Source organism: Lissotriton vulgaris, chromosome 11, assembly GCF_964263255.1.
Source record: "Lissotriton vulgaris chromosome 11, aLisVul1.2, whole genome shotgun sequence".
NCBI lineage: Eukaryota > Metazoa > Chordata > Amphibia > Caudata > Salamandridae > Lissotriton > Lissotriton vulgaris.
In genome coordinates, this window is record NC_141699.1 from 836,498,767 (window position 1) to 836,521,781 (window position 23,015).

General features: G+C 43.7%; 1 protein-coding gene and 1 long non-coding RNA gene across 4 annotated transcripts in view; both read left to right on the forward strand.

Moving 5' to 3' along the window:
- The window catches only part of PAK2 (p21 (RAC1) activated kinase 2), a 1,025,622-nt gene that overhangs the window by 675,149 nt on the left and 327,458 nt on the right, over nt 1–23,015 (forward strand). The window lies entirely within an intron of this gene.
- On the forward strand, nt 16,804–18,455 carry LOC147683565 (uncharacterized). Its single transcript, XR_015301050.1, has 3 exons — nt 16,804–17,057; nt 17,109–17,219; nt 17,412–18,455. It is a non-coding gene; the product is annotated as an uncharacterized LOC147683565 (long non-coding RNA).

The following is a 23,015-nucleotide window of genomic DNA, read 5'->3' on the forward strand; positions in this document are numbered from 1 at the left end:
TTGTTCCCTTCCAGAACTCGTAGCCATCTACAGCCAACCTGTCTAAAAAGGACTTCGAATACAGCAATTTTGTATCGGTAAGTCTAACTTTGGAAATGGGCTTTTGTGTCATTTTAAAATAAAATGACTCGGGATTAGACTGATCAAAGTCTGTAAAATAGGTATATTTTTTCAGAAATGTATTGGAACTGCCACTGAATGGAGCAGGGCAATGTTCCCATTGTGTATAATTTACAGCAACCCTCCTGGAATTCGTCTTATGTAAAAAATGATTACCATAATGTTGAAAACAAAACAAATCACCATAATTAATAGAATCTGTATACAGATCCTCAGCATCGAAGGCAGCATAATACTTCAAATCCGAGAATAATGCTTCTACGGCCTGAATATCCCAATCATCAGAACGTACATTTTGTTTAATCACATCTCCCATGTTTACTCTAAGCACATTTGGAACATTAATCACTTCAGTAGGCCCATGTATCTGAAACCTAACCGCATCCCACACAATCCCATCAAGGACAGGCCATGCTGTAATGTTAACTGCCTTTAAGTTTCGTTTCTGTCTGTGAGCAGAATGTGAAGAGGAGAGAGGGTTCAATGTTCCATTAAGGTACCGAATTCCTGTTCTTTCTTTAACGTAGTGACCATCAATCAGGCGGAAAAAATAAAACACAAAACCAATTGACATAAAAAGATAGAATGAAAATAGGATCAACCAAATGTATGTCCAAGGCGGAATTAAAAAATGTTTTTTGAACAACGTGGCATATCTTGCAATGTTTGTGGGTTTCTTTGATGTTTCCGAAACCGAGTCAAAAGAGAATCTGGACTGGCCTGCCAAACGGGTCTGCAAATCAGGCATCGATAAATCAGCAGGATAAGTGTAGTTTTGCTCATCAATGTTAGTATCAGGAATAGTATTTAATAAAGGACTGGATATGGCAGGCATCTCGAGGGACACCTCCTGTTCTGCACCAGATGTAATAGCCAGCACAGAGTGCCTCACCATGGAAGGACAGGATACAGCCGGTGTCATGCTATGAAGAATCGGCCACCCTGTGTGTCTTGACATTGTCAATAGAAATAAATCTGTTTTCCTTACGACCTGGAAGTGGTGGTAAAATGACTGTTCTTGTGCCCTTCACTCCAAGGACTCGGACTGGTGCTCGATATGAGGGACCAAACTCTTTCTTGTTATCGATCTTCTCTCGAACCAGTTCTCCAACTTGGGGTAGCCAGCCAACTACCGGGATCTGCAACGCATCATCCGATGTGGAGGGCAAATGTTCCTTTGCAAGACTGTCTCTGGTCTTTTGTAGATTCTGTAACACATTGCAATGTTCATCTACGTCAAAGGCCCCGGCCTGGGCCTTGTAGTCCGGCCCATCAAGGTCAGGTACATACATCTTGATACCAAAGAGCATTTCGTATGGGGTCCGCCCACCCAGAGACCTTCTAGGGAGATTATTAAGCGCACGCTGCACGCCTATGAGGTGGGCTAGCCAGTTTCTACCAGTGCCTATAACTCGGGCTGTCAAAGATTGCTTTAAGTCGCGGTTCATTCGTTCTACTACACTATTACCCTCGGGTCTGTAGGGGCTTGAAAATTTGACTTGGACTCCCAACGAAACCATAGCAGCCTTATATGCCTTAGAGGCGAAAGCCGGACCCTGGTCCGAATGGAAAGTACCACAGGCAAAAATTCCCACAAAGACACGCAAATCCTTAATGACAGTCCGTGAATCAGCGCTTCGATGCGGCCATACCCATACAAAGCGTGTGCATGAATCAACTGCTACTAAGATGTATTTAAGCGCAGTATCAGAAGAAAAAGGACCGCAGTGATCCAAATAAACGCAACCAAGCGGTTTATTAGAGATGTACAACTGTGTCTGAGGCGGACGCGCAGCAGTAGAATGCTTAATCTGCTGGCAAATGTTACATTGAAGAACATATTCACGCGTCTGTTTGTACAGACCCCGCCACCAGAATCTCTGTTGTAGCTGAGTTACAGTGGCCGAGACGCCCGCATGCGCAGACGCCACACCTTCATGTGCCGCTGTAATCAAAGCAGCTCTGCGATCCGAGTTGGGAACTAAACGCTCGCCAACTTCAGGGATTTTCACATAAGGAACCTTATCGGGACTTAAGTGGTATGTGTATTTAGAAGGGAATCCCGCAGGATATTTACTTCCCTTCTCCGTTGCAGCTACAGCTGCCAAGATGTCATCATCGATTTTGCTTTTGGACCTCGTGACTGCTGCAACTAAGTATTTTGATACCGCTGACTTCGCTGCTTCATCAGCAAGCGAGTTGCCAACAGCGTGGACCCCCACGCGCTGATGACCGAGAGTATGAATCACAAACACGAGCGGCAGCTTCTCTTTAAGTTCCGCCACTCGGACCCAGATAGTTTTATGTTTGATTGTGCTACCTTTGGAGTCACGAAAATCATTCTGAATCCAAAAGAACAAGTTTTCATTGTAAGACTGGACACAGTAGTAAGAATCGCTTACGATTAAAGTCGTCACACTAGGATCTGCGTACTCCAATGCAAGCATCAGAGCACGAAGCTCTGCCAATTGTGCGGTGCAGTCTCCAAGCGTCTGCGTGTGCACGACACTGGACTTGAACTCATCGTTCACCATGGCACCGACCACAATGGCGCGAGCGGAAACGTAGGCATGTTTAGAGCCATGCGCAACCTGCGCCGAACCATCAGTGTAAATGAGGCAATGGAAATCCTCCAACGGCCGCATTGCTAATGGAGCAGGATGAACAAACTCATACTGTAAATACTCCTGGGACCGTAAGGTGGCGTCAAAAATAAACGTGACATCCTGGGACGTCAAGGACGCAGCCCATTGAATCCACCGAGGGTGCAAAGCTTTGGAATTAGGTACACTGGCTTTCGTAACCGCCTCTAAGGCAGGGCACGGGGTAACAACCAACATGCGCTTTCCTTGTGACAGGGCACGTTCCTTAAGAATTGCCATCTGCACAGCCGTTAAAACTTTCTCCACAGTGGAAAAACGCAATTCAGCCGAAGTGTACAAGTGTGACTTGTAAGCAATAGGTACTGTATCTCCTTCATTAAAAGTCAGGTACGTGAAACCCACCGCCCCAGGGATAATTCTTATCACCAGGTTGGTCTGGTTATCACGAGTCTGTAAGTATTCAGAAGCGAGCAAATCAGCCTGCAAAGACTGCAGAATGGCTGAATGCTCAGGCAGCCAGCATGATTTGGAAAAAGATGGTTGTATCAAAGCATACAAAGGCTTGATACGCTGGGCATATTCCGGAATGTAAGTCCTCCCGAAATTCAGAAAACCCAGAAGAGATTGTAATTTTTTCAGTGTTGTCGGAGAGCACAACTGTGCACATTTCTCCAGGAAATGGGGTGCTAAACCCTTCCCTTCATGGTTAAGCTCGTAACCCAGAAACAACACTGTGTACTCTGCAATGTGCGACTTTGCAAAGTTAAACTTGTAACCTACATCAGCAAAGTTACAAATTATGCTATTTACTCGACACAGATGCTCCCAAAGATCGTCGTCTGTGAGATAAATGTCATCCACATACGAACAAGCAACTGGGTCGAAGCTCTCCAAAAGAGAGACTATGCGCGCGGAAAAAACTCCCAGACTGTTCTTGTAGCCCATTGGGAGTCGTTTAAACATTTTTTGCACTCCGCCGCACGTAAAACTGGTCCATTGTGAACTTAGACCATCTAATCTATGTGCATAAAAACCATTGGAAATGTTAAGCGTGGTTTTGAACCGTTTACGCTCAAGACTATTCACTAACGCAGAGCCGTGCGTATTCTGTACTGCACAGTTACGGCAATGCGAGTTCAAATGCCTATAATCCAAAACCAAACGATATGACCCGTCCGGTTTGTTCACAGTAAAAAGGGGGTTATTCATCGGTGACACACACGTTTCAATTACACCTTGATATTCCAATTGTTCAAGGATAGCCGCGACTGAAGCTTTCGCTTCACGCCGTATGGGATATTGGGGTTGAGGCTGTGGCTGTGACCGTAAAGGAATCTCATGGCTTGGTGACAATTTATCCCAGCCACACTGATTGCGGTACACAGCCGGCGCAAGCGCCAGAGCCCACTCTTCTGCAAAATGCAGCGCCTCCACCCTCGGCAAGGTGTGCGCGAAGCTGGGCAGGATTACCTCCTCCCCTCGCGGAGCTGCGAGAACAAAAGGTGGGGGCCAGTCAGCCTCCGAAAGCAAAATGTCATACGTAGACGAGAGATTTTCCCAAAATACCCCTTTTACAGTTCGCTGCATGTCACCTTCAATTAACAGGACAATTTCAAAAAGTCTTTCAGGGGGAGCAACATGCGTATCTGCAGTTTCAATCACAACAAAAGTTTCAGTCGCTGTCACCTTCAACAGTGGACGGAGGGCCTCTCTCACTATGGTAATCTCTGCAGCGCTGTCCAGCAAGGTCAGAGCCCACGTCAGATTCCGAAGCCGCGTACTCACTATCTGGGGCATAACGATGCGCGGTCAGGGCAGCGACTTTCGTCGTGGCAAACTGAGGTCTCTTGGGCGTAGAGCCTTCCTGCTGATCTCCACTGGAACGCGGGCGGGGCTGACCACGTCCTTGCTGGCCACCCCGGCCCTTGCCGCCCCCTCCACCACCGGTTGACGGAGCCGATGAGTCCTGAAAGGAACGAGGAGAGCGTTGTTCAGAAGCCTGAAACCTCTCAGGCGATTTAATCATCGCGCGGTCGCGCAAATCATAAAGACGATCCGACTGCGCAGGCAATGGAGACGCAGGAGTAGAAACCTGTGTTTGATGTTGTTGTTGCTTACCCCGATTCTGTTTTTTAGGCCAATTTTGTTTCTTGGACTTTTGTTGACCACCAGTTTCCGATGTCTGACTCTGGGGCTGTTTCTTCTCTTTATCAGGAAAAGGTTTAACCCCTTTGGAATTGCGGCCCACCATCGCGTAAGCATGCACAACAATCTTTGCTAACTGTCGGGGTCGATCGGGCTCGGGAACCAACGCTAACGCGTTAGCAACCTGAAAGTTCACTGCATCCCCCTTGACATTCGCAAGGATCACACCGCAAACCACTTCAAAGGAGCCACACAGGCGCATGCCCAATACAACAGCCGCCTCCGGTCCATGTTCATCCTGAACACGTTTAAGGACCCCACCCAGGTTGGTCACAGACGGGGAGCCATAGCACCTCGAATAGACCGCTGCAAAAGTTTTTCCCCAGGTTTTCACAGTCAGCAAGGTCAGGAGCCAGATCCTTCGGTAAACTCGGTGTAAGAATCCGGTGCTCATCACCCGGACTCGTATTAGGAAACACAGCCTCCAGCTGGCCGAATTTCTCAGCAAGCCAGAACGGAAAATCGTCCTTTTCTAAGGGCTTTTTACCCATCACGGAATTAACCATGACCGGGTTGATTTTCAGACCAGCATGTTCTGCTCGAAGCTGTGCGCCTCTAGGGGCCGCTTCCTGAACATTACGGCCAATGTAATGAACAAGCGCTCTAATCACTCCCACCGCGACTTCATGAAGCAGCCGCAGTTCACCTACGTTACATGCGTTACGTCTAGGGTGAGGAGTAAATCCACCCAAAGCAGGCCAACTAGTGCCTGCAATGGACAAAGGACCTAACCTCGGAGCGGTCATAGCGTGCGGTAGGGCGCCACCAAACCAAACTCCATGCTGCCAAGCGTCAATAGGAACCTCCAGTGCTCTGTACGGAGCGTACGCAGCCGGTACATCTGAAGCAGTGTATGTGTGGAACACACCAGAATCAGCGTCCACCGCCGGAAATGTCACCCACGAATAAAACAGTTCGTACGGGTAAGCATGTTCCGCGCTCACCACCAGAACCACAGCCAAGCCATCCAAAGGAACATCATACATCCGCAAATGGTCACGCACCGCAATGCGACTATGCTGCGGGATGTCCACGGCTTGAGCCATGTCAGCACAGGAATTAGAAAAAACAAATTATACTTTGCAGCACAACTGGGTAGTAATTCAAAGAAACCGTTTTAGATAGATTCAAGCTTGAAAATTACCTATTTCAAAAATAGGTAGGTTTTTCCGACACTGCCGTTTTCCGGAAACGGGAATGTAGGCGTTAAGGTTTGAATGATATACTACTCGAGTGTCATGTTATAGGGCCAACCAACGTATGGGCGCCATGTCGCAGGGTTTCCGTTCTCTCACAGAACTGTGCACAGAGACCTAGAACCTGGGTGAGTCAGGGTGACCCACAACTCACCTAAGTTTCAGAAATCCCCTTACCAGGCTAGCTACAGTATCTCATCGGCAGTGAAGACTTCCCGATGTCTTAGACAATCCAGAACATGAACTTAGAATACCTCAGGTATCGTGGAACACATGAACACTCTTTCGTTATATTATCATTCCAAACCGAAACTGGGAGGCAATGAGAACACGTGCAAGTTTGAAATGTTTATTTTTTCAATGCAACATTCTCAAACGCAGTATCTTGTATAATATCAACATACATATTATAAAAATCAGAGTCAGCAGCATAGTCACTAATCCATAGTAAGCAAACTGTGATAACATATTATGATGCAAAATCTATAGAATTCTGTATCACCTATATTTCGCGCACCCTAATTAGCATATTATATTATATCTAAGAAGGTCTCATTTGGGCTTTAGCTGGGCGAACCCATACCTCAAATTCTCAGTAGTAGGAGATCACATCAACAGCTACCAGCTCTCAGCATGTCCAGCATCAAGTGTGTTTTTCAATTCCCTGTAACTGTATCTTGAACTCACGTAAAGCCCAAAGTTGGCACAAACATTATTTGTGTTATGACTAACGTAGTGCGAGGATCAGGCCTACAATAACCTTGTGTTAGAGTGTGCAGCTCTCAGTGTGCAGACAGTTGTACCAAGTGTTCCAGGCACGACTGATACCAGTACAATAATATATTATTCTGAAGTAAATCACATCTTTCTTCTAGGTTAAAAGCTGTAATAACAATTAGGTGTCGTGTGCAAACCGAAGCAGAAAGAAAAGATGGCGTTTAAACTTTTAACAAGCGCATGCTAACTTAACACAACCTATGGAAACGTAATAACCATATGACAGTATATTGGCCTCTTCTAGTAGATCCAGTTTTGGGGTCATTTGTAACTGCCCTCTTCCCACCATCATTAACAATTTGTTCCGCTACCACCCTAGGTGGGACTATGTCTCGCTGTTTAGTGGCTCCTGCGGGAACCGAGGAGGGGTGCAATTTCTCACTTTGGGTAAGCGGTAAAGAGTGAGAAATATCGTTTAGACAGTTTGTAGATACCATGGCCATATCGGGAGGTGGTGGAGGCCCTTGACCAATTTCGTGTCCCACAGCCCTGTCCAAAGTTGCCGAGTTTGCTATTACCATGTTTTCAAACCTCCCTACACTCTCACTGAGATGTTTAACCCTCTCCAGGATTGGAAATATTAAAGATTTCAAAAGTTGTTCTAAGGTTTCTATGGTGCCTCTTGGGAGTGAACTTACTGGAGATTGGTTGGGAGTACTCATAGTAACTTGGTTACATGGGCCATTAGCCGATAAATGGTGCAGGATAAGGGGGGGGGGGGGGGGTCTGTTTGAGTTGTAGTGGTGGAGAATTTTTGAACTTTTTGTACTTTTTAATTCCACCCTTCTGTGTCCTTCTACCACGCTTTCTCTTGCCTATGGTTGGCGGTGTGGAGATTCCCTTACTTTTTTCCCCTTCCTTGGAATTAGTCTCAATACACGGGTTACTAATGGTAGGGAGATTGGGTTCTGGTGGTCTACTCCCCAAAATTGATATACTGTCTGTAGTGGTGTCTAGTGAAGAACTACTTCTAGAAGTCTCAACTCCTGCCCTCTCCGGGTTCGTGCTTGGGTTTTGTTCACTACGAACAAGCAGCCGCTCTGGTGTGACAGCGGTCATAATTTTACCCAGAGGATCTTTTTGCAGCCAACTCCTGCGATAGTCTTTTTTCAGTAACTAAAATTTCGTACTCAAGAACATTAGCTGCTCTCGATATAATATGATCCAAAGTCCCTGATACAGAACCGCCCACACTACCCTGTGCAATCATTCTCCCATTTCTTAGATGTAGCGCCATTGCTAGCGCTCGGTATAAGATATTAGCTAGTAAATAAAAGATGACAAGCTAGCATCAACGGCATCAACAACTTTAGTGTTCGTGTGTAATCCCCCACATTTACTTTTAATCAATTTCAATCTATACACTGTCCCTGGTGGACCAACAAAGGTGTAACCCCTATACAATAACACAAGCAATGTTCGGCCAGTCAATGAATGCTGCCCAATGTTAGTAACCTGAGTCTTTCTTTACGGGAACACAGAGGGAAGGGGGGGGGCCCACACCGGCCCCGGACGGCCACAGACGGCCCGCCCTTTGCCTGGGCTTCGCCCGGTGCGATCCTGCGACGCGGGGGCTGCACGAGTTTTAAAGCGCCTCCGGGCAATGGTATGACATTGTCTAACAGCGCCACAAAGAATCCTGGCTAGTTGAGTCCCCCGTTCGGTAGGAAAAGTGGCAGAGGGGGGACTCTGAGGGCAGGGGAGAGCGTCCAGCGCCAACAATCACCAGCAGGTACAAGGAGTGCAGGGTCCCAAATGAAAAAGCACCCACTCAGACACCCTTGTAGCAACTCACAAACCCACTCAAACCCATACAGCCGCTCACACACCCAGTCAGACCCATGCAGCCACTCAGACCCATACAGCCACTCAGACCCATACAGCCACTCAGACCCATACAGCCACTTGCGCACCCAACTACACACCCATACAGCCACTCGCGCACTAAAGTACACACCCATACAGCCACTCGAGCATCCAAGTACACACCCATACAGCCACTCGAGCATCCAAGTACACACCCATACAGCCACTCTAGCATCCAAGTACACACCCATACAGCCACTCGAGCTCCCAAGTACACACCCATACAGCCACTCGCACACCCAAGTACACACCCATACAGCCACTCGCGCACCCATACAGCCACTCGCGCACCCAAGTACACACCCATACAGCCATTCGCGCACCCAACTGCACACCCATACAGCCACGCGCACCCCACTACTCACCCATACAGCCACTCGCGCACCCCACTACTCACCCATACAGCCACTCGCGCACCCCACTACTCACCCATACAGCCACTCGCGCACCCCACTACACACCCATACAGCCACTCGCGCACCCCACTACACACCCATACAGCCACTCGCGCACCCCACTACATAACCATACAGCCACTCGCGCACTCCACACCCATACAGCCACTCGCGCACCCAACTACACATCCATTCACAGACCCAGACAGCCACTCACTCACACATAGTCAGTCACACACCTACTAAATCATCCATACAGACACTCATACACCCACTCATTCTTCAATACACCTTTGCATGTATATATATATATTTGAGATGTCATCAGTGATGTCACTGGCCATGTCATGAGTGATGTAATATGCAACGTCATCAGCAGTGTATTGCAGGGGCGCGAGTTATAGTTACCTCAGGTAACTATAACGGCCGAATTTCTCTGGTTTTTTACACGTGAAATGTACAAATAACTATGATGTCCATGAAACCTATGGTTTTTTCAGTGAATTGCAAAGGTTTTTTAAATGCTAATTTCTAACTATAATAACCCTGAAACCTATGGTTTTTTCAGTGAATTTCAAAGGGTTTTTAAATGCTAATTTATAACTATGCCTACATAGGTAGGACATTTGCAGAAAGAGGAAGAAAGGTGCAGAAAGAAGCAAGAGAAAAGCAGAAAGAGGCAACAGAAGTCAAAAAAGACAAAGAAAGGTGCAGAAAGAATCAAGAGATATGTAGAAAGAACCAACAGGTGCAGAAAGAGGCCTATATTGCAAAGTCATCCTGTGCTCCCAACTTTTTGCTGATTGGTACTGGTGGTAACTGACTCTGACTAACCAGACCTAGAGCCTGAAGAATGTGGGGTGAAGCAATTTATACCACCTAAACGCAATGTTGAAAACTCAGGATAAAGTTAATATTGTTCATGGAATTTGGGTTATAATGCACTGCGTGATTATAAATTACAAACCATTGTGGCACAGAGCAAGCAACTGTGATTGAGAAATTTGTGAGGGTGTATTGGATTTGTTATCGAACATTGTTTTTAAATACAAAATTGTTTTATTACTTCAATGACATTTTATATAGAGTATATTGTATGGCATGTGTAACAGTTTTAATAAATTGGAATAAATAAGACTTTTTGCATAAAACAGTGTTCGGTGTAAGGACAGTGGAGTGGATAATAATAGAAGGGTGAATGTTTTTTCTTCCTATATGAAAGAGGTAAATGGTATGAATGGCCAAGAGTGAGTGAGACAAAAGGATTCCTTTTTCCTTTTTAATGTATTCTTTGACACTATTCCTTTTGATTAAAAGGTTACCTCTTCCTATTTGGTGAGTGTGGATGTTACTGCCTTAGTCTACACTCTTGCCTGGCTCTTGACCACGATTTCCTAGCCTGGAGACAGTGTGAAAATTGAAGACTGTGACCTGAGGGAGAGGCACTTAAAACTTTTCTTCAAACGTTCAACACTTTGTCATGCAGCAAGAGAAGGTAACACTGGTTTTTGAATCTCTGCTACCACTGGTGAAATCACCAAACTCTGTTAGGTGCATGTTGCACCTTGTATCCACCCCTACTACCATTTACAGGACAGAAGGGCACCCCAAAACAGTCATCTACTGGAGTTTGGCAAAAAATATGCCTTTATGCGAAGGGTACCATTTTAGCACAAGAGGATGAGGCAGTCACCCACTTACTCAAAAAGAGATCCTGTGCTTTCAAGAATCCCCGTTGTACCGCTTGTTCTCTTTATTGTCTGCTTACCGTCAGGACAGCCCTATATATATACAGAAATTAGACACATCTATGACAAGTGCTTTTGACTACTTACTCATGACAATCTATTCTTATAAGAATTTTTTACATTCTTACCTCAGTTTATCAAAGCTGTAGTATATTTGAAGAAAGTCTTCTCTACTCCTTTTGTTTTTTAGGGTGAGCCTAGTGCAGCGCACATGCGCTGCCCTTGGTAAACGAGTTCTTGAAATCGCTTCTAAAAAAGACATCACTCAATTGGTCAAAGGCGTCTGCATGTATCCGCCTACGGCCTATTCTCGCAGTTATGAGCAGGGGCGCGCTATGTGCCATCTGTTCGTTATTGTATTTCAAAGCCTTCACGTCATGTTCACTTGGTGGCCGCGGCCTGGCACTGTTTTCTGTAAACAGTGCTTGTTTAACACTGCTCCCGCTTTTACTTCCACAACAGGGGTGCACACATTTAACAATGGCGCCAGTGGCTCGCAGGCCCTCATTCCGACCACTGGGCGCCGCGCTTAATGTTTCAGCATGGCGCGGCACATACTTGATGGACTGCTCCCCGATCTGCTTTGTGCGGGGTTCATCGCCTTCCCCGCTGCGGGCTGGGGGGGGTCCATCACCTCCTTGATCCGGTCTCCCTCGAACGGTTACTGACTGGAGCAGCACGAGGGCTCCAGCTCTCCTAGCCCTGATTGCCCAGGGACACCCATGCACAAGACTATCCACAAGCTACGGCTCTTCGATACCCTGCACACGCCCAAGGTGAGTGCCACCCCGAGTCCTGCAGGCCATGTGTGACCACCTGCAACCCTGTGGTTGGTGTTGGACACCAGCGTCAGCTGTCATCAAAGTTGTTGTTGAATTTCTTTATGGGAACTTATGAATGGGTCATTGCTTACATTGTCTTTAACCACATGCGCGCTAGCGGAATTCTGCTCCTACGCTGAGATTTTCAAAAGCGCATGTTACGTGACGAGCTGGGCTTGTCATCAGTGTGCGAGGAGGCTACGCCATGACGAGCCCAGCTAGTCATCAGCATGGAAGGGGTTAAAACGTTAGGGTTGGTGGAAAAGTGTGCTCCACGTCCTTGGTAACTGATGGGCATCCTTGCCACGCCTACTTAAGACCAAGCAACCGCTTGCAGCGTGGCATACCCCTACGAAGAAGGCCTGACATATTTCCTATTGAATGGCTTCACATAGCCTCCTTATAGATTTGACCATCCAGCAACTCGTCCCAGGCTGTCATAGGTACAGCCACCAATCGCTCACCCCAAACACCTCAGCAGGCTTTCGGCAGCTCCCTGTTACAGGGGCCATACTTAGTCGCTTGAGCCATCACCGGAACGCCGCAGGCCTTATCTGTAATGCACGTTTGGTTATTGGCCATATCCGTTCCTTTTCCATCACCGGACACGATTGGCACCCCAGCTGACTCCCGAATTACTCTTCGCAGTTGCACATTCGATTGTGTGCATGAGAGTGTGTGTGTGTTTGTGTGCTAAATGGGACACATCTGCTCTCAGCATTTAACCTAAAACATTCAATCTTGTTGTCAATCATATGTTGTCCATGTGAGGAATTACTGTTCATTTTATATCTACGCCTTTTCTCCTGAGAAATCTGCAGAATTCAGCCTGTGTTAACATCTTTACCGCTCTAGCAATGGTGGAAAATGATTATCACTGTTGTGCTCCAGACACATTTCCCCCTAACTGTGCATGTCTTAAGTCAACACTATGAACACTTGTGTGGAGCTACGACCAGAACATGTCACTTACTTCACCTTGAAATTATGAACAGAATTTACTGGGTAGATTAAATGCCACATTCAACTTGGGTCCGGGAGCCCATGCACCGCCCTAATGCATAGAAACCGTAGCATTCTTTCAAAACACACAAAAGTGCCTAAAAATAATTATCGTTGACGACGTTATCACCAGTGCAGGCAACATGTAGCTGCCACTATGTGAGTTAAATAGGTGAAATTCAAGCCTCCCACTATACATCTGAACAGGACAAGCGCTGACATTGCAGCACAGGTGAGATACCATTACACATCCAGCTGTCACTTGTCACCCCCCTTATAGGGTCCACATCCTTGTTATTACAGAAGATGCTTCAAAGGCAACACCTTTCCATTACATTCTTGCCCCGTGGGATATGAGAGGTGACTGTACAGTCTGCAGAGTACCCTCGCCGAGGCGTAGAGATATGTTCAGACATCATTAGTCACCCACAGCTACTGACGCCCAACGCTCCTGTCCTCCATGAGAAAGAGGCCCTGAAATAAAGCGGCAGAGTCTGGCAATATAGAAAAAAACGTTTTATTTGAAGTGCCACTAACGGGCCCACTGGTGACCGCAAACACGTCCTGCTAACACGAAATCCAACTGATAAATCCAGCACATAACTAATATTCCCTGTGACATAGTGAACATTCCACAAGTGACAAGAGTGACATATGAGCAGCATTTATTTATTTAAGAGTTTTAAATAGCCCTGGCTAGACCCAGAGGTATCGGAGCACTTTACATAGGGAACAGTGAGTTACAAGTTACAAAACATTATTACATTAGTTACACACAGTTACATAGAAAGAAGAGTAACTAGAGAATAGCAAACATTTCTGAAACTATGGTAACTGCCATACTACATGCCCGTTTACACATAAAGCTGTTACCCCTGAATCTCCAGTGTAATGCAACTTGGAGTATTAAGTAAAATACAGCAGGCGTGATCAATTAAACTTTTATTGATGGCCGTTGAAGGTCATGTGGTATACCCAGTCTTTTATCCAGACATGCATAGGCATGTTTTTTAGCTCGGATCTTCTGGCACCTCTAAAATTACTCCAATCTGTGTTATCCCAGTGCACTCTTAGGTATGACACTTTCAAAAAAGTTTTTACTTCACTTTGGTTGGCGCTACATCTGTTGCACGTCGTCAATCCGTGCCTTGAAACAACAAAAACATGGAGTGAGAAGGACCACTCCTCACAAAGATGTGCGCTCTATAGCAGGAGGAACCTCTCGTTCCTTCAGGTTTCAAAATAATTTGTAGTCAAAAAAAATAATGCTCCACTTTTCCGATGATTCAAGTATTTATTTTCATTATTCACATGTTCATAATGTTCATCTTATGATTTTGTAGTTTTTTTCATCATTTATTTTTTCCCAATCTTTCATAAACCCAATGCATTTCGGGTCAAAATCAAAGGACCCTTCTTCAGGGGTCAGTAAAGGAAACATACAGGACCATGTTAATTACCCACATGTGTAATACTTAGTAGAAAGTCACAGTAAAAGAAAAATAACGAAAGTCTAAACAAACTAGTTAATAGAGAATTCAATACGGGGAAAGTAAAACTCATTGTATCCTTCGTATGTGGACTAAAAAAACTGACATTAAACCTGATAGCGGGCTAGCAGGAAACATGACAAATGGTTTATAATAAAGTCAACAATTTATCAACAGCATGCGTCACAGGGTAATCACACGAGCGTCGTGCCCATTCCTAACCCAATGCGTTAAGAAAACATTTGACAGTTTAAATTCCTTCTGTCACTTAAAGACCGGGAACAAAGCGTCTCCGTGAACGACTGAGGAGCCATGTTCAACGGCTTCTATAAGCGTTAAGCCAATCGTAAACCAAGACCTCACCATGTGATGTTGGTCACGTGATATGAGTATGTCAGCTTCAAAATAGGAAGTTATGCGGGAATACAGTTCCTTTAACTAAAAGCACCTGAATGTTTAAATTCTATATAATAACTGTCATGGTTACAGTGTTAACATGATGAGCGCTGCTTGAATGAAAACAAAGTTAATTAAAAACCATTTTCGAAAACGAAGACCTAAACAGAAAACATTTTCATCACAAACGCTAGTGATTTAAAACAAATATCTGTAGATGCATTACACATTTTTCAAACCATTAGATTTCTTAAAGGGTCAACATTTTTAGGTCTCGCCTCTCAATGCGCAATCGCATTGAGCAGAGCGAGACTATAGCGTCTTAAACAGACTTTACCTAACTGGGCGATTTGGTGCTGTGCCCGTGGATTTTAGGTCAATGCGCTTGCGCATTGACTTAAAATGCGCGTGCACATCATCAAATCGCCATCTGTTCCCTCAGCCGCACTCCTCCCACACCTTTGAAGTGAAGCTTAATTTCACTTCAAAGGCCCCTGCTGCTTCACACCCTCATCGCCGCTCTCCCTGCTCCGCCCCCTGCTGCGGCCGTGTCTCATTTCTCCTCCCCCCAGCAATGCCCTCCGTCTTGTTTTGAACGTCTTCTCCGTGCTTTCCTGTCAGTTTCAGTGCCTTTCCCTTTCTTTTCCTTCATTTTTAACGAGTTTTCCTCGCTTTTTCTCATTATTTGAGTGTCTTCTCCTTGATTTTTGCCGCTGCTTTCAGCTTGCTTTCTCCGCGTTTATCTCATTGACGTTCCCGCAGAATTCATACTAATAATTACTATAATGGTGACAATATTATTGTTAATAACTCATTCGGGAACAATCATTGTATCAATTTCCATTAGTATCTCAGCACAGCCGCTATACTCGCTCTGAAATAGCTCAATGGTCGACACGCTGACTGGGGAGACCTGTATCCAAACCTTCGTATTATTGGCCATTATCAAAACAGTAACTTCTTCAGTTAATGAACATACTGATGATGTGTGTGTAAACCTGTAGATCCCACAATATGTCCGAAAATTAGCTCAGTAGATAAATGTCCCTCTTCAACTGCTCTCTGTATAAACTGTGGGTCACTTGATACCAGCACACTTTCATCCTCAGCAAAGTGCACAAATGTGACAAATGCTGACAACTGGGGCAGGAGGGGTCTGAATGCCCGAGCTGCCAGTAGTCTGAGATATCAGGCACCCGGTCTGATGACTCCTAGTTCCATTTCGGATTTTGATTCTCCCTACCGCAGTCTCTATCCTGCCCTGCTCCCTGATTGGATCAGGGCCGAACGCGGGAAGTATATATACAATAATAATTAAAAAACAGCTCTAATACACGCCAGGTATTTCCGGGTTTGCTGTTTTCCACGCATTACTGCTCGGCGATGGATCGGCTTTTTGATGATATTGCGATGTTGTTAAGGTATGGGAACTTCGCTGGCCTGTTTATTCGTGCCGCATTTATATCTTCCTTTTGTTAGTGGGGGTCCAAGGACGTGTTATTCCATCTTTGAAAACGTCCGTTCCTTGGGTTTAAATAAGGGAAGCGTGGGTCCATGTCCCTTAACTTCAATCACAAGTACGGACGTGTTATTGTTCTATCTTTTCACTCTGGCCCCTATGTTCATTTCATGATTCAAACTACGAGCGGGAGGGCTTCGAAATGTTTGCTACTTCTGTCTGGTCTCGTAAAAATGATTTTGTTCCGGAGAGAGAGTTCTGTTTTCTTTCTCCCCCCCCCCTCACCCTCACAACCCTCACTCACCCTCACAACCCTCACTCACCCTCACAACCCTCACTCACCCTCACAACCCTCACTCACCCTCACAACCCTCACTCACCCTCACAACCCTCACTCACCCTCACACCCCCTCACTCTCACACCCCCTCACACCACCTCACCCTCACACCACCTCACCCTCACACCACCTCACCCTCACACACCCTCACCCCCTCACCCCCTCACTCACTCACCCTCACACACACCCTCACACCTTCACCAGCATAGCATAACAATACATAGCATAACAAAACACAGCATAGCATAGCATAACAAAACAGCATAGGATAGCAAAACAAAACGTAGCATAACACAAAACATCATAGCAAAACACAACAAAGCATAGCATAGCATAACAAAACAAAGCATAGCATAATATAACAAAGCATAGCATAACAAAACATAGCATAACAAAACATAGCATAACAAAACATAGCAAAGCCTAGCAAAACATAGCATAGCATAGCATAACAAAACATAGCATAGCATAACAAAACATAGCATAGCGTAGCATAACAAAACAAAGCTTAGCATTGCATAACAAAACCTAGCATAACAAAACCTAGCATAACAAAACATAGCTAAACAAAACATAGCATAACAAAACATAGCATAACAAAACAAAGCATAGCATAATATAACAAAGCATAGCAAAACATAGCATAACAAAACATAGCAAAGCCTAGCAAAGCATAACAGAACAGAGCATAGCATAGCATAACAAAACATAGCATAACAAAACATAGCAAAGCCTAGCAAAACATAGCATAACAGAGCATAGCATAACAAAACATAGCATAGCATAACAAAACATAGCATAACGTAGCATAACGAAACAAAGCTTAGCATTGCATAACAAAACATAGCATCACAAAACATAGCATCACAAAACATAGCATCACAAAACATAGCATCACAAAACATAGCATCACAAAACATAGCATCACAAAACATAGCATCACAAAACAAAACATAGCATCACAAAACAAAACATAGCATAGCATAACAAAACAGAGCATAGCATAGCATAACAAAACATAATAAAACATAAGATAGCATAACAGAGCATAGCAAAACACAACATAGCATAGCATAACAATACACAAAACATAGCATAGCATAACAAAACAAAACATAGGATAGCAAAACAAAACATAGCATAGTATAACAAAGCAGCATAACATAACAAAACATAGCATTAAAAATCCATAGCATAACAAAACATAGCAAAACACAACAAAACATAACATAGCATAGCTTTACACAACAAAACAGCATAGCAAAACAAAACATATAATAGCATAGCAAAACATAGCAAAGCATACCAAACACAACAAAACACAGCATAGCATACCAAAACATAGCATAGCAAAACAAAGCATAGCATAATAAAACACAACAAAACATAGCTTATAACAAAACATAGCATCATAGCATAACCTAGCATAGCATAACAAAACACAGCATAGCATAACAAATCAAAGCATAGGATAGCAAAACGTAGCATAGCAAAACAAAACCTAGGATATCAAAACAAAACAAAACATAGCATAGCATACAGCATCACTCACCACCACCACAGCATCACTCAGGGGCACCACAACATCACTATGCTCTATCACAGCATCACTAAACGCCACAGCATCACTCGTTCGCCATCACAACATCACTCAACGCCACCAGAGCATCAATCTGTGCAACCATTCAACAACTGGTTCAAATATGTTCTCTCAATGTTTCAAGCTTTATTGCAAATGTAACAAATATGTTAATATTTTACTTCTGTTCTTGGATTTTCGTCACAATAAAATACACTGAACATAATCTTCACAAAAGTTATTTACAAAAGTTTAAGCTATTGCCATTATAAATTACAATAACTTTTATTTAAGTATTAATTATAAAAAAAAATTAAAAGCCATTTTCATTTGTAATATCAATACATGTAAGTCACGTAAATACAACACATATTGCATTACAAATGGTATAGGTATCACATTTGCGAAAGTTATAACTATTGGCATTGTAAATGACAAAGCTATTAATTTCGCTATTTTCAAAAACAAAACATAAATAAAAAATGTGTCATTTACAAGACCAATAGCTCCAACTTTTCTAATGCGAGACCTATTGCATTTCCAATGCTTGTTGTAATGTGTATTCAAAGAGGATCCGAGGTGAAGAACAGTCCATAAGCCAATGTCATATACAATCAAAAATTATAAGAATCAATTATTATAAGAAGCAAGTGTATTCGATCCTGTCGTTCATCCCCACCGGTTGGAGGGAATTAAGTTTCTTTATCCAAAAGAACTCTGCTTGTAGTCTTTGTTTAATTGGATCCATGTCTCGGCGTTGTTTCATCCCCTCAAGAATCGTGCATCTCAGTTGTGAAATTTGGTGACGTGCTTCCATCCAATGATTAGCGACAGTGGATTTTGTGTTTGCAAGTCTGATATTACTTTTGTGCTCAGTAATGCGTACTTTTAGTTTTCTTTCTGTTTGTCCCACATACACTTTGCCACATGGGCACTTTATCGCATATATAATGTTCTTAGTATCGCACGTGGCTGAGTGTTGTAGTTCAATCTGATATCCTTTCGTTGGATGCATAAACTGGTTACCTAAAATCATGTTCCCACAGTGTACACAATTCTGACATCTGGACATTCTTTTCTATGTCCTTTTTTCTCCCTTGTTAGGACAGTTCAAAATTTCTTTTAAATTGTGTGACCTTTTGTATGCAAAGGTAATTCTCTCACTGTATAATCCTTTCAAATCAGGTTCTCCTGAAATTAATGCCCAATGTTGGTTTAAGATTCGTTTGATCTGAGTTGCTTCAGTAGAATATTTAAGCACACATACAGTTTTTTCTGTGTTACATGGAGCCTTTGGTTCAAGTAACCTGCTTCTAGATTTTGCTTTCACTCGTCTAGAGATTCCTTCAAAATGGTTTCAGGATACCCCCTTATACGGAATTTCTGTGTCTGAATCTCTACAATTACTAACATGTTTATTGTTTTCCCATTTAATCATGATTTTTCTTTTATAGTGGGGTAGTGTTTGGGTACCTATGGCCATTGTGTTACGGGTGCCTTTTTCTTTTATTTACTTTCGACAGCGGCCAGGTAGTCCTTGCAACTGATGATTGCAAATAACTTTAAACGTTTTGGCTTTGTCTGGGCACCTATCATTGCAGAGTGTACTGCATATAGTGCACAGCCAATAGGTCTCGCTTTTGGGACCTTATAAGTATTTAGTTATGAAGCACAATACCCTTGGTGCAACAACATCAACTGTTGCATGACTAAACACTTATAAGGTTCCAAAGGCGAGACCTATTGGCTATGCCAATGCTTGTCTTGCTCTTTCAGGGGGAAACCTAACTCATCACCTTCCCTCTGTTGTATTTCCAATGTAGAGTGGAGAGCTTAATGTTTATACTCACTCATTGTTCAGATTAAACATAAGATCATCATTCAATACTGGTCAACTATTTTTCCAATAATTGTTTTTATATGTACCCTGTACACATAAATCAGTTTTGTCACTTCTCTGTTCCGTTTCTCTATTCTTTTTACACATACGTGTTTGCAAGTTGTTCATGAACCACAAGTTCTCATTTCCTGCACGTATTTGTTATCATTCAGGATGTATCGTGAACATCCTTTTCATGATTTGCTTCAGTGTCAGTTCTGCCTACAAATACCTTCTGTAGATTATACTCCCCATTCTATCTCGCACCTAATGTGTTGGTAAAATGCCTTCAGGATGATAGACTGTTTGTGTGGATGCATCTATAAAACACAGGATAATAGATTCCTAAAAATTGGAATAATTAAACTTTTTGCATAATACAGTGTTTAGCGTTAAGACAGTGGAGTAGCTAATAGAAGGGTAAATGGTTGTTTCTACCTATATAAAAGCGAGGGGAATGGTATGAATGGCCAAGAATGAGTGATGCAAAAGGGATCCTTTTTTCTGGGGGCAGGAACATCATACTGGCTGCAGAACTTGATTGTGTCTAAATTACAGCATGGGAGAATAAAGACTAGTCTTACCTCAGCAAAGTGAGGTAGAAGACAAAAGATTTCTGAGCTTTTTGAAGAATAAACTCCTCTGAAAGGCAAAAAAGAAATACATTTTAGGAGTGTTTTTCCTTTCGATTCAGATTTCAAATGTTATTTGAAAATAAGTGCATGCAAAGTCAAGAGTTTTGGCATCCGTGGCAGCATACTGGCTTTTCCAATGTTTTTAGGTCTCGCCTGAGCCAGCGCATGCACTGTCTGCGAGACATTTAGTAAGTCTGTTTTCAAAATGCTACCTAAGGCTTTTGCTGGCCTCAAGCTTGCGGTTACGCGCAGCCGCCATCTGCCTTTCTGTAATGGCATTCCTCACATTGCTCGATCAGGCGCCATCTGGCTTTCCTTTCGAACGCTCCTCCCCCACCACAGAGCACGTCCAGTTCCTCCCACTGGCTGCTGCTGCTCCTGGCGCCATCTGGCCACTTTCACTTTCAGGGCCGCGCGGCCGCGTCACTATTACGGCCGACCGTGCGGCCAATGCTTTAAAAAAAAAATTATTTCCTTTTAGCGCACGCGTACCTCCTCGCTCGCACCTCTGCCTGTCATTGCTTTCGTCTATGCTCCTATTTAGCACTTTGTTTTAAAGTATGCCCGTGCGGCCCCTCCACACCACAGACCGCAATCTGGCTTGCCCAGGCCGAGAGAGGCTGCCATCGCCCGGGTTGTGACTGCTTCATCTCAGGTCGACTGGCAGCCACGGCGGAGCTATCACCAATGTAAACTCAATACATATCCGTCGCCAAATAAGGGAACACAGCTCGAGCGTATGACCGACTCCATAGCTAATAGGTACTTCTGAATATTTAACCTTTTCTATGATTGGCTGAGGTGCGTCCAATGCGCCAATCACCTGATACATTACCAGTCCTGCCCACTTCAAGACGATTTTCAGAATATGGTTTACCATTGGGTCGGCTTTTATGCGATGCAATCCGGAAGTTTTGAAATCATGTTCGGGTGGACATTAAGCTGAATTTAAGGATGACCCCTGTAAGTAGTGGACAGGTGGTCACCTGTTTTCTTTGGAATGAACAGTATATGTGCGCATATAAAACTAAGAGCATGTAATTAATTCACAGTTTCCAAATGTAATTTTTGAAAGATTTATTACGATTTAGCCAAATGTTATGTACGTCACTCAATTTGGTAGTGCGGAAGGTAGGATTTTCGGCCACACAGCATCCAATTCCTCCAAAGAAATTAACTCCTCTTCTGCTTGGCTTTACACGACCCTGTGTGCCATTTGCTGCATGTTTGTTCCTTGTCCTCAGTCCATTTCTCTCTTCTTACCAAATGTATCTTCTTTACTGGTTTGTAAACTATTGCCACTCACTTGTGTGACTACTACTGTCCTCACGCCACTCTTTTCTCACCCTTTCTCACCTCTTTCCTCACCCTTTCTCCCCTCTTTCCTCACCCTTTCTCCCCTCTTTCCTCTGTTGTCTGTCTTTTGCCACCCTCTGTGTCTCTACCTTTGTCTCTTGTAATCTACTTTCTCTCCCTTACTATTACTGGCAGTACTGTCACCCTCTCTCACACCTTCTCTGCCCCCTGATCTTTAGCCCCTCTACTCCTATCCATCACCATAGTCCGATTTCAGTATTTCCCCCTCCAGCTTTATATTCTCTTTCCTCTGGAGATGTTTACATCTGCTTTTTGTCCACCCAAACAATTTTTCTCCTATCCTTATTCTCCCTCATTGTCCCTATCCTATGGCCAGATCTCTTCTTTTGCTCTTCATTTGTCTCCCCTCTAACCTAGTACGCGCGCACCACTCCATGCCGGGCTTGTCCTTTCTTGCGGCTGTCTTCTACTTTTTCTTTCCCTCTGTATCTCCCCGTCTCTTTCCATATATTTCTTTCCTCCAAATGTGGGTCTGGGTGAAATATCTTCACTCCTCTCATGCATAATATTTTTGGTGTAGGCAATGGCTGTATACATTGTATAACAACCTGTCTGAAGCTCTGACGCCTTTAACATCTATGTAATGCATGTCTTCTGGACATGCGCTATAAACATCTTACTAAAGATCCTTCAAACAAAATCTATCAGTTAGCACTCAATCAGAATGTAATTGCTGCTTTCCAGATCTAAAGTGAGATACTCTGCTATTCAGTGTATGTCACACATACGGCTTAAATGCCTACCACTGCTACTGGTCTGTTCTTCATGTAGGGTAGCCACAAAGTCCTTACTCTTTCCACAATAGTACTGCTTTCATTGACGTAAACACATGTTAAACCACCACCTGCTTTAAAGTTCTAAAGTTTCCATTTCCATTTTTAAAGCAATGTGGAATGAAGACAGTATTTAACCGTTGTCAATGTACTCTTGTCACATTATTGTCTTTTAAAAATGTAGCAGACCTTAAGGTCTCTCTATCTATCTATTATATATATATATATATATATATATATATATATATATATATATATATATCACTGAAAAAACCATAGGTTTCACACCAGTTATAGTTAGGAATTAGCATTTAAAAAACCTATTAAATTCACTGAAAAAACCATAGGTTTCACAC